At 48.5% G+C, this 12653-nt stretch overlaps 1 protein-coding gene across 4 annotated transcripts in view; it reads left to right on the forward strand.

Annotated features, from left to right (window-relative positions):
- Positions 1-400: 400 nt before the first annotated feature.
- Positions 401-12653, forward strand: part of LOC134983636 (oocyte zinc finger protein XlCOF22-like) — a 49691-nt gene continuing 37438 nt past the window's right edge. For 3 of the 4 annotated variants that reach the window (XM_063949315.1, XM_063949316.1, XM_063949317.1), the window contains exon 1: positions 402-554. The gene's annotated coding sequence lies outside the window, so the exon portion shown is untranslated. Of the gene's footprint in view, positions 555-12653 lie in introns of all 4 variants that reach the window. The other variant, XM_063949318.1, reaches the window with a different exon arrangement.

The raw sequence follows: 12653 nt of genomic DNA on the forward strand, positions 1-12653 counted from the left end.
TGTCCCCCCCCCCCACCGCGGGACACTGCGACCCGCGGGTGGGACAGCGGGACAGTCCCCAAAAAACGGGACTGTCCCGCGAAAATCGGGACAGTTGGGAGGTATGTAATAATAATATCATTAATTGCTGCCTGACACAGCAATGGCTGCTCTCTGCTCCTGCTGCGTTGTGGGATGGGAATGATAGAGATAAGGCGGTGCTCAGACCAACGGAAAATGACACATTTTGCTGCTGCAGCAGAGCTGGTATACAAGAAAATGGCCGCCGGCCTCCTGCACTGAAGACATATGTGGTAATAATTGTTACAGAGCGAAGTGCTGTGGCCACTGTGTGAGAGGGAGGGAGCCCGGGGCGGGGTTATTATTATCAGCTGCCCGGCGTCCAGTAATGCTGTGGCTGCTTATGTTGGGTCAGCTGTGTGGCACGTTAGTATTCTGCCAATCATACAATACTTCCGGCCTGTGCGTTCCACCTTACTTCCGGATTATGCGTTCCACACGCTTGAAGGGTGTTTTAATTTTTTCTGCAACCTCCCAGTGTCCGGGAAGATCAGGTAATGGCGTCTTACTGTGTAGGCCGGGAAGCAGACCTTATTATTATTATTATTATTATTTTACAAGGGGAGCGGCCTGTGGTGTCCTGTTTTTAATATTATACAGGGGGAGCGGCTTGTGGTGTCCTGTTATTATTATTATTATTATTATTACCATTTTTATTATACAGTGGGAGAGGCCTGTGGCGCCCTGTAATTATTATTATTATTATTATTATTTTCTCTAACGTCCTAGTGGATGCTGGGGACTCCGTAAAGGACCATGGGGAATAGACGGGCTCCGCAGGAGACATGGGCACTTTAAGAAAGAATTTAGATTCTGGTGTGCTCTGGCTCCTCCCTCTATGTCCCTCCTCCAGACCTCAGTTTTAATCTGTGCCAGGACGAGCTGGGTGCTACTTAGTGAGCTCTCCTGAGCTTGCTATAAGAAAGTATTTTGTTAGGTTTTTTATTTTCAGGGAGCTCTGCTGGCAACAGACTCCCTGCATCGTGGGACTGAGGGGAGAGAAGCAGCCCTACTCTCTGAAGATAGGTCCTGCTTCTTTGGCTACTGGACACCATTAGCTCCAGAGGGATCGTACACAGGATCTCACCCTTTGTCGACCGATCCCGGAGCAGCACCGCCGTCCCCCTCGCAGAGCCGGAAGACAGAAGCCGGATGAAAGAATCAAGAAGACTTCGAAATCGGCGGCAGAAGACTCCAGTCTTCATATGAGGTAGCGCACAGCACTGCAGCTGTGCGCCATTGCTCCCACACTACACCCACATACTCCGGTCACTGTAAGGGTGCAGGGTGCAGGGGGGGGGGGGGGGCCCTGGGCAGCAATTAGAGACCTCTTTGGCAAAAGTTTGCATAATATACAGTTGGGCACTGTATATATGTATGAGCCACCGCCAAAATTGTACATGAAAGCGGGACAGAAGCCCGCCGTCGAGGGGGCGGTGCTTCTTCCTCAGCACTCACCAGCGCCATGTTTTTTCTCCACAGCTCCACTGAGAGGAAGCTCCCCAGGCTCTCCCCTGCAGTTACACGGTAGAAGAGGGTAAAAAGAGAGGGGGGGCACATAATTAGGCGCAAAAATCAATATAAACAGCAGCTACTGGGTTAACATTAAGTTACTGTGTTATTCCTGGGTTAATAGCGCTGGGGTGTGTGCTGGCATACTCTCTCTCTGTCTCTCCAAAGGGCCTTATGGGGGAATTGTCTTCAGATGAGCATTCCCTGAGTGTGTGGTGTGTCGGTACGTGTTTGTCGACATGTCTGAGGTAAAAGGCTCCCCTAAGGAGGAGATGGAGCAAATATGTGTGTGAGAGGGTGTCTCCGTCGACAACGCCGACACCTGTTTGGATATGTGTACTTAAGTGCTAAGGTGAATTTATTGCACAAAAGATTAGAGAACAGACAGGGAATCTACCCATGTCTGTCCCTATGTCGCAGAGACCTTCAGAGTCTCTCAATGCTCACTATCCAAAATAATAGACACTGATATCGACACGGAGTTTGACTCCAGTGTCGACTACGATAATGCAAAGTTACAGCCAAAATGGCAGGAAAGTATTCAATATATGATTATTGTAATAAAAGATGATTTGCATATCACTGATGACTCATCTGTCCCTGACACAAGGGTACACATGTTTAAGGGGAAGAAAGCTGAGGTAAATTTCCCTCCTCTCATGAAGAAAAAGAGCGGGAATCTCCAGACAAGAGACTGCAGTTTCCCACAAAGAATTCTCAGGCAGTATCCTTTCCCCACTAGGGCCAGGATAGGATGGGAATCTTCCCCTAGGGTGTCACGTTTGCCCAAAAGGTTGCCCTGACGTAACAGCTATTCTCAGGGATCCTGCAGATAGCGTGCACATTCTGGTACACTACTCAGACCGGCGATTGTGTCGGCATGGGTTTATAGCGCTGTGGCAGCGTGGACAGGTACCTTATCAGCAGAGATTGAGACCCTAGTATGTATATACACTGCTCAAAAAAATAAAGGGAACACTAAAATAACACATCCTAGATCTGAATGAATGAAATATTCTTATTAAATACTTTGTTCTTTACATTTCTCTAACGTCCTAGTGGATGCTGGGACTCCGTCAGGACCATGGGGATTAGCGGGCTCCGCAGGAGACAGGGCACATCTAAATAAAGCTTTTAGGATCACATGGTGCGTACTGGCTCCTCCCCCTATGACCCTCCTCCAAGCCTCAGTTAGGTTTTTGTGCCCGTCCGAGAAGGGTGCAATCTAGGTGGCTCTCCTAAAGAGCTGCTTAGACAAAGTTTTTTTAGGTTTAAATCTCAGTGAGTCCTGCTGGCAACAGGATCACTGCATCGAGGGACTTAGGGGAGAGATTTCCAACTCACCTGCGTGCAGGATGGATTGGAGTCTTAGGCTACTGGACACTTAGCTCCAGAGGGAGTCGGAACACAGGTCCTCCTGGGGTTCGTCCCGGAGCCGCGCCGCCGATCCCCCTTACAGACGCTGAAGACGGAGGTCCGGAAAGCAGGCGGCAGAAGACTCCTCAGTCTTCATGAAGGTAGCGCACAGCACTGCAGCTGTGCGCCATTGTTGCTACACGTCTCACTGATTCAGTCACGGAGGGTGCAGGGCGCTGCTGGGGGCGCCCTGGGCAGCAATATTAAATACCTTTAGTGGCAAAATAAATACATCACATATAGCCATTAAGGCTATATGTATGTATTTAACCCAGGCCAGTTTTCTTAAAACCCGGGAGAAAAGCCCACCGAAAAAGGGGCGGAGCTTATTCTCCTCAGCACTCAGCGCCATTTTCCTGCTCAGCTCCGCTGGTGAGGAAGGCTCCCAGGACTCTCCCCTGCACTGCACTACAGAAACAGGGTAACAAAGAGAAGGGGGGCATAATTTGGCGATATTGATATATTAAAAGCGCTTATATCAAAAACAACACCTTCTAGGGTTGTTTATATACATTTATAGCGTTTTTGGTGTGTGCTGGCAAACTCTCCCTCTGTCTCCCCAAAGGGCTAAGAGGGTCCTGTCTTCGATTAGAGCATTCCCTGTGTGGCTGCTGTGTGTCGGTACGTGTGTGTCGACATGTATGAGGACGATGTTGGTGTGGAGGCAGAGCAATTGCCGGTAATGGTGATGACACCCTCTAGGGAGTCGACACCGGAATGGATGGCTTTAGTTATGGAATTACGTGATAATGTTAGCACATTACAAAAGTCAGTTGACGAAATGAGACGGCCGGAAAACCAGTTAGTACCGGCTCAGGCGTCTCAGACACCGTCAGGGGCTGTAAAACGTCCCTTACCTCAGTCAGTCGACACGGGTACCGACACAGATGAATCTAGTGTCGACGGTGAAGAAACAAACGTATTTTTCCAATAGGGCCACACGTTATATGATCACGGCAATGAAGGAGGCTTTGCAGATCTCTGATACTGCTGGTACCTCAAAAAGGGGTATTATGTGGGGGGTGAAAAAACTACCTGTAGCTTTTCCAGAATCAGAGGAATTGAATGACGTGTGTGACGAAGCGTGGGTTAACCCAGATAGAAAACTGCTAATTTCCAAGAAGTTATTGGCATTATACCCTTTCCCACCAGAGGTTAGGGCGCGCTGGGAAACACCCCCTAGGGTGGATAAGGCGCTCACACGTTTATCAAAGCAAGTGGCGTTGCCGTCTCCTGATACGGCCGCCCTCAAGGATTCAGCAGATAGGAGGCTGGAAACTACACTGAAGAGTATATACACACATACTGGTGTTATACTGCGACCGGCAATAGCCTCAGCCTGGATGTGCAGTGCTGGGGTAGTGTGGTTGGATTCTCTGACTGAAAATATTGATACCCTGGATAGGGACAGTATTTTATTGACTCTAGAGCAATTAAAGGATGCTTTTCTTTATATGCGAGATGCTCAGAGAGATATTTGTACTCTAGCATCAAGAGTAAGCGCGATGTCCATATCTGCCAGAAGAAGTTTATGGACGCGACAGTGGTCAGGTGATGCGGATTCCAAAAGGCATATGGAAGTATTGCCATATAAAGGAGAGGAATTATTTGGGGTCGGTCTTTCGGACCTGGTGGCCACGGCAACTGCCGGCAAATCCACTTTTTTACCTCAGACCCCCTCCCAACAGAAAAAGACACCGTCTTTTCAGCCGCAGTCCTTTCGCTCCTATAAAAACAAGCGACCAAAAGGACAGTCTTATCTGCCGCGAGGCAGAGGAAAGGGTAAGAGAGGGCAGCAAGCAGCCCCTGCCCAGGACCAGAAACCCGCCCCGGGTTCTACAAAGCCATCAGCATGACGCTGGGGCTTTACAAGCGGACTCAGGAGCGGTGGGGGGTCGACTCAAGATTTTCAGCAATCAGTGGGCTCGCTCACAAGTGGACCCGTGGATCCTGCAGATAATATCTCAGGGTTACATGTTGGAGTTCGAAAGGTCTCCCCCTCGCCGGTTCCTAAAGTCTGCTTTACCAACGTCTCCCTCAGAAAGGACGTCGGTTTTGGAAGCCATTCACAAGCTGTATTCTCAGCAGGTGATAGTCAAGGTACCCCTCCTACAACAGGGGAAGGGGTATTATTCCACACTATTTGTGGTACCGAAGCCGGACGGTTCGGTAAGACCTATTCTAAACCTGAAATCCTTGAACCTGTACATACAGAAATTCAAGTTCAAGATGGAGTCACTCAGAGCAGTGATAGCGAATCTGGAAGAAGGGGACTTCATGGTGTCCCTGGACATAAAAGATGCTTATCTGCATGTCCCAATTTACCCCTCACACCAAGGGTATCTCAGGTTCGTGATACAAGACTGTCATTATCAGTTTCAAACGCTGCCGTTTGGTTTGTCCACGGCCCCTCGGGTCTTTACCAAGGTAATGACCGAAATGATGGTTCTTCTACGAAGAAAAGGCGTATTAATTATCCCTTACTTGGACGATCTCCTGATAAGGGCAAAGTCCAGAGAACAGCTGGAAGTCGGTGTAGCACTAACCCAGGTAGTGCTTCAGCAACACGGGTGGATTCTGAATCTTCCAAAATCTCAATTGACCCCGACAACTCGTCTGCTGTTCCTGGGAATGATTCTGGACACGGTTCAGAAAAAGGTGTTTCTCCCGGAGGAGAAAGCAAGGGAGTTATCCGAACTTGTCAGGAACCTCCTAAAACCAGGAACTGTGTCAGTACATCAATGCACAAGAGTCCTGGGAAAGATGGTGGCTTCTTACGAAGCGATTCCATTCGGCAGATTCCATGCACGGACATTTCAGTGGGATCTGCTGGACAAATGGTCCGGATCGCATCTGCACATGCATCAGCGGATAACACTGTCACCAAGAACAAGGTTGTCTCTCCTGTGGTGGTTGCAGAGTGCCCATCTGTTAGAGGGCCGCAGATTCGGCATACAGGACTGGGTCCTGGTGACTACGGATGCCAGCCTACGAGGCTGGGGAGCAGTCACACAGGGAAGGAACTTCCAGGGCGTGTGGTCAAACCTGGAGACGTCCCTTCACATAAATATACTGGAGCTAAGAGCGATCTACAATGCTCTAAGCCTGGCAAAATCGCTGCTTCAGGGTCAGCCGGTGTTGATCCAGTCGGACAACATCACGGCAGTCGCCCACGTAAACCGACAAGGCGGCACGAGAAGCAGAAGAGCAATGACAGAAGCTGCAAGGATTCTGCGCTGGGCGGAGAATCATGTCATAGCACTGTCAGCAGTGTTCATCCCGGGAGTGGACAACTGGGAAGCAGACTTCCTCAGCAGACACGACCTTCACCCGGGAGAGTGGGGACTTCATCCAGAAGTCTTCCACATGATTGTGAACCGTTGGGAAAAACCAAAGGTGGACATGATGGCGTCTCGCCTCAACAAAAAATTGGACAGATATTGCGCCAGGTCAAGAGACCCTCAGGCAATAGCTGTGGACGCTCTGGTAACACCGTGGGTGTACCAGTCAGTGTATGTGTTCCCTCCTCCTGCCTCTCATACCAAAGGTACTGAGAATTATACGGAAAAGAGGAGTAAGAACAATACTGGTGGCTCCGGACTGGCCAAGAAGAACTTGGTATCCGGAACTTCAAGAGATGCTCACGGAGGATCCGTGGCTTCTACCTCTAAGAAGGGATCTGCTTCAGCAGGGACCTTGTATGTTCCAAGACTTACCGCGTCTGCGTTTGACGGCATGGCGGTTGAACGCCGGATTCTAAAAGAAAAGGGCATTCCAGAGGAAGTTATTCCTACCTTGATTAAGGCTAGGAAGGAAGTGACTGTACAACATTATCACCGCATTTGGCGGAAATATGTTGCGTGGTGTGAGGCCAAGAAGGCTCCAACGGAAGAATTTCAATTGGGTCGATTCTTACATTTCCTGCAAGCAGGATTGTCTATGGGCCTAAAATTGGGGTCCATTAAAGTTCAAATTTCGGCCTTATCAATCTTCTTCCAGAAGGAATTGGCATCAGTGCCTGAAGTACAAACTTTTGTCAAAGGTGTACTACATATACAACCCCCAATAGTGCCTCCAGTGGCACCGTGGGATTTGAACGTAGTTTTGAATTTTCTCAAATCTCATTGGTTTGAGCCTCTAAAATCGGTAGATTTAAAATACCTTACATGGAAGGTAACCATGCTATTGGCCCTGGCTTCAGCCAGGAGAGTTTCAGAGTTGGCGGCTTTATCATACAAAAGCCCATATCTGATTTTCCATTCGGACAGGGCAGAACTGCGGACACGTCCTCATTTTCTCCCTAAGGTGGTTTCGGCTTTTCACTTGAACCAGCCTATTGTGGTGCCTGCGGCTACTAGCGACTTGGAGGACTCCAAGTTACTGGACGTTGTCAGAGCATTAAAAATATATATTTCAAGGACAGCTGGAGTCAGAAAATCTGACTCGTTGTTTATATTGTATGCACCCAACAAGATGGGTGCTCCTGCGTCTAAACAGACGATTGCACGTTGGATCTGTAGCACAATCCAACTTGCACATTCTGTGGCAGGCCTGCCACAGCCTAAATCTGTAAAGGCCCACTCCACAAGGAAAGTGGGCTCATCTTGGGCGGCTGCCCGAGGGGTCTCGGCATTACAACTTTGCCGAGCAGCTACGTGGTCAGGGGAGAACACGTTTGTAAAATTTTACAAATTTGATACTCTGGCTAAGGAGGACCTGGAGTTCTCTCATTCGGTGCTGCAGAGTCATCCGCACTCTCCCGCCCGTTTGGGAGCTTTGGTATAATCCCCATGGTCCTGACGGAGTCCCAGCATCCACTAGGACGTTAGAGAAAATAAGAATTTACTTACCGATAATTCTATTTCTCATAGTCCGTAGTGGATGCTGGGCGCCCATCCCAAGTGCGGATTGTCTGCAATACTTGTACATAGGCCCTCATTCCGAGTTGTTCGCTCGGTATTTTTCATCGCATCGCAGTGAAAATCCGCTTAGTACGCATGCGCAATGTTCGCACTGCGACTGCGCCAAGTAACTTTACTATGATGAAAGTATTTTTACTCACGGCTTTTTCTTCGCTCCGGCGATCGTAATGTGATTGACAGGAAATGGGTGTTACTGGGCGGAAACACGGCGTTTCAGGGGCGTGTGGCTGAAAACGCTACCGTTTCCGGAAAAAACGCAGGAGTGGCCGGGGAAACGGTGGGAGTGCCTGGGCGAACGCTGGGTGTGTTTGTGACGTCAACCAGGAACGACAAGCACTGAAATGATCGCACAGGCAGAGTAAGTCTGGAGCTACTCTGAAACTGCTAAGTAGTTAGTAATCGCAATATTGCGAATACATCGGTCGCAATTTTAAGAAGCTAAGATTCACTCCCAGTAGGCGGCGGCTTAGCGTGTGTAACTCTGCTAAATTCGCCTTGCGACCGATCAACTCGGAATGAGGGCCATAGTTATTGTTACAAAGATCGGGTTATTACTATTGTTGTGAGCCATCTTTTCAGAGGCTACTTCGTTTTTTGTTATCATACTGTTAACTGGGTTCAGATCACAAGTTGTACGGTGTGATTGGTGTGGCTGGTATGAGTCTTACCCGGGATTCAAGATCCTTCCTTATTGTGTACGCTCGTCCGGGCACAGTACCTAACTGAGGCTTGGAGGAGGGTCATAGGGGGAGGAGCCAGTACGCACCATGTGATCCTAAAAGCTTTATTTAGATGTGCCCTGTCTCCTGCGGAGCCCGCTAATCCCCATGGTCCTGACGGAGTCCCAGCATCCACTACGGACTATGAGAAATAGAATTATCGGTAAGTAAATTCTTATTATTGAATGTGCTGACAACAAAATCACACAAAAATTATCAATGGAAATCAAATTTATTAACCCACGGAGGTCTGGATTTAGAGTCACCCTCAAAATTAAAGTGGAAAAACACACTACAGGCTGATACAACTTTGATGTAATGTCCTTAAAACAAGTCAGAATGAGGCTCAGTAGTGTATGTGGCCTCCACGTGCCTGTATGACCTCCCTACAACCCACACAAGTGGCTCAGGTAGTGCAGCTCATCCAGGATGGCACATCAATGCGAGCTGTGGCAAGAAGGTTTGCTGTGTCTGTCAGCGTAGTGTCCAGAGCATGGAGGCGCTACCAGGAGACGGGCCAGTACATCAGGAGATGTGGAGGAGGCCGTAGGAGGGCAACAACCCAGCAGCAGGACCGCTACCTCCGCCTTTGTGCAAGGAGGAACAGGAGGAGCACTGCCATAGCCCTGCAAAATGACCTCCAGCAAGCCACAAATGTGCATGTGTCTACTCAAACGATCAGAAACAGACTCCATGAGGGTGGTATGAGGGCCCGACACCCACAGGTGGGGGTTGTGCTTACAGCCCAACACCGTGCAGGACGTTTGGCATTTGCCAGAGAACACCAAGATTGGCAAATTCGCCACTGGCGCCCTGTGCTCTTCACAGATGAAAGCAGGTTCTCAATGAGCACATGTGACAGACGTGACAGAGTCTGGAGATGCCAAGGAGAACGTTCTGCTGCCTGCAACATCCTCCAGCATGACCGGTTTGGCAGTTGGTCAGTAATGGTGTGGGGGGCATTTCTTTGGGGGGCCGCACAGCCCTCCATGTGCTCGCCAGAGGTAGCCTGACTGCCATTAGGTACCGAGATGAGATCCTCAGACCCCTTGTGATACCATATGCTGGTGCGGTTGGCCCTGGGTTCCTCCTACTGCAAGACAATGCTAGACCTCATGTGGCTGGAGTGTGTCAGCAGTTCCTGCAAGACGAAGGCATTGATGCTATGGACTGGCCCGCCCGTTCCCCAGACCTGAATCCAATTGAGCACATCTGGGACATCATGTCTCGCTCCATCCAGCAATGCCACGTTGCACCACAGACTGTCCAGGAGTTGGCGTATGCTTTAGTCCAGGTCTGGGAGGAGATCCCTCAGGAGACCATCCGCCACCTCATCAGGAACATGCCCAGGCATTGTAGAGAGGTCATACAGGCACGAGGAGGCCACACACACTACTGAGCCGCATTTTGACTTGTTTTAAGGACATTACATCAAAGTTGTATCAGCCTGTAGTGTGTTTTTCCACTTTAATTTTGAGGGTGACTCCAAATCCAGACCTCTATGGGTTAATAAATTTGATTTCTCTGACGTCCTAGTGGATGCTGGGAACTCCGTAAGGACCATGGGGAATAGCGGCTCCGCAGGAGACTGGGCACAAAAGTAAAGCTTTAGGACTACCTGGTGTGCACTGGCTCCTCCCCCTATGACCCTCCTCCAAGCCTCAGTTAGATTTTTGTGCCCGGCCGAGAAGGGTGCACACTAGGGGCTCTCCTGAGCTTCTTAGTGAAAGTTTAGTTTTAGGTTTTTTATTTTCAGTGAGACCTGCTGGCAACAGGCTCACTGCATCGAGGGACTAAGGGGAGAAGAAGCGAACTCACCTGCGTGCAGAGTGGATTGGGCTTCTTAGGCTACTGGACACCATTAGCTCCAGAGGGACCGAACACAGGCCCAGCCTCGGAGCTCGGTCCCAGAGCCGCGCCGCCGGCCCCCTTACAGAGCCAGAAGCAAGAAAAGGTCCGGAAAAAGCGGCGGCAGAAGACATCTGTCTTCAACAAGGTAGCGCACAGCACTGCAGCTGTGCGCCATTGTTACTCAGGCACACTTCACACTCCGGTCACTGAGGGTGCAGGGCGCTAGGGGGGGGCGCCCTGAGCAGCAATGTAAAACACCTTGGCTGGCGAAAATACATCCCATATAGCCCCCAGGGCTATATGGATGAATTTTAACCCCTGCCAGATTCCACAGAAAAACGGGAGAAAAAGCCGCCGAGAAGGGGGCGGAGCCTATCTCCTCAGCACACTGGCGCCATTTTCTCTCACAGCTCCGTTGGAGGGAAGCTCCCTGGCTCTCCCCTGCAGTTACTACACTACAGAAAGGGGTTAAAAAAGAGAGGGGGGCACTAATTAGGCGCAGTATAACAATACAGCAGCTATAAGGGGAAAAACACTTATATAAGGTTATCCCTGTGTATATATATATATATATATATATATATATATATATATATATATATATATATAAAAAGCAAACCAGGGTTGTCTGCACTCACAGTGAAATAAAATTTGCTGGGGTGTCACTCAAAGTTCCATTAGAGCCAGGCATTTACCTTTATCCATGAACATATATATCTTTGTATAGAGTGCACTCACCAGACTGTTATTAGAGCCAGCAGGATTTTTATTCAGATATCAGGTACAACATCACACACCGACGTTTCGGTCCTATCTGGACCTTCTTCAAGGTTTAACTGCCACCAACATGACTTATCTATATATAGCCATCACCTTAATTATGCTCTAATAGAAATACTCTAATAAAAACAGACATGGAACAAATATGACATAGACAAACACATACAGACACATTATAACAACAGTCCTACCTATTCAGATCCCTTCATATCACCACTTGATCCGTATGTTATCCATCCCGTATATTCAAGTAATGAGCATTCACATTTTCCCGCTATGCCGCCTGGCCATCTGAACCGCACGCCGGCGGGAGCGGAAGCGACCACATCTCTCCTGGAACGCAACCACGTGATCACAACATGTGGTACCCACATGTGTCCAATCACTGCGGCGCTCTACGTCATATGTATTACGTGCGTCATCACGCGCAACGCCCATACTCTCGTGGGGCTTCCGCGTCATCACACATTCATCAGTGTATTGCAGGGTACGCTGCCTAGCAACATAGTTGCCTAGGAAACCCTCGTTGTGTATACATGTCCGTCAAGCTTAATACATGTGGTGGAAGCATTAAATTTGTGTGGGGTAATACCTATGTGTCCCAACATTACGGATCATGGAAATGAGGGAATCTGATGGCATTTAGATAAAAATAGCTAGAAAGTAAAGATCATCGTGTATCATATAGAAACTATCAAATTAGCAATACATAACATAAATATAGTGCAGAAATGTGGGCTTTAACAATATCATGGATCCTGTACAAAACAAGACTAATACAGACCGGAACACATTCAGGATAAACAAAAAATTCAGAAAAATGTCAAAAATTTTTTTCTAAAAAACTCAAAAAAATTTTTTAAAAATAATTATGACGGGATTAGAGAATCTACTGACATGCTCGTCCTTTCTTATTATAGGAAAATATTGAAATGTACTGATTCATTCAGACCCTTCGGGTAAACAGTCTCTAATTTATGTATCCAATATGCCTCACGGCGTAGAAGGATCTTGGCACGATCACCACCCCTCGGTAATGGTGGAACTCTGTCTATGACCATGTAGCGCAATGCTGTTAACTGGTGTTGATGTTGTACAAAATGACGTGCGACTGGTTTGTCCGATCCACCAGTTTTCAATGCCAATCTGATATTAGATCGGTGGTTTGAGATCCGTTCACGGAATGATCTTATTGTTTTGCCCACATATAATAGTGAGCATGGACATATCAAGATATATACCACATAATCAGAGGTGCACGTTAGACGGTGTTGTATGGGTATCCGTCGGCCATCATGTGGATGCGGGAAACTGGTACCAGTCAGCATACTTCTGCATGTGGTGCAATTAGGGCACTTATAGCAACCCAGTTTCTTAGGGGGTAGCCAATTAT

The sequence above is a fragment of the Pseudophryne corroboree genome (assembly GCF_028390025.1).
Source record: "Pseudophryne corroboree isolate aPseCor3 chromosome 3 unlocalized genomic scaffold, aPseCor3.hap2 SUPER_3_unloc_2, whole genome shotgun sequence".
NCBI classification, from domain to species: domain Eukaryota; kingdom Metazoa; phylum Chordata; class Amphibia; order Anura; family Myobatrachidae; genus Pseudophryne; species Pseudophryne corroboree.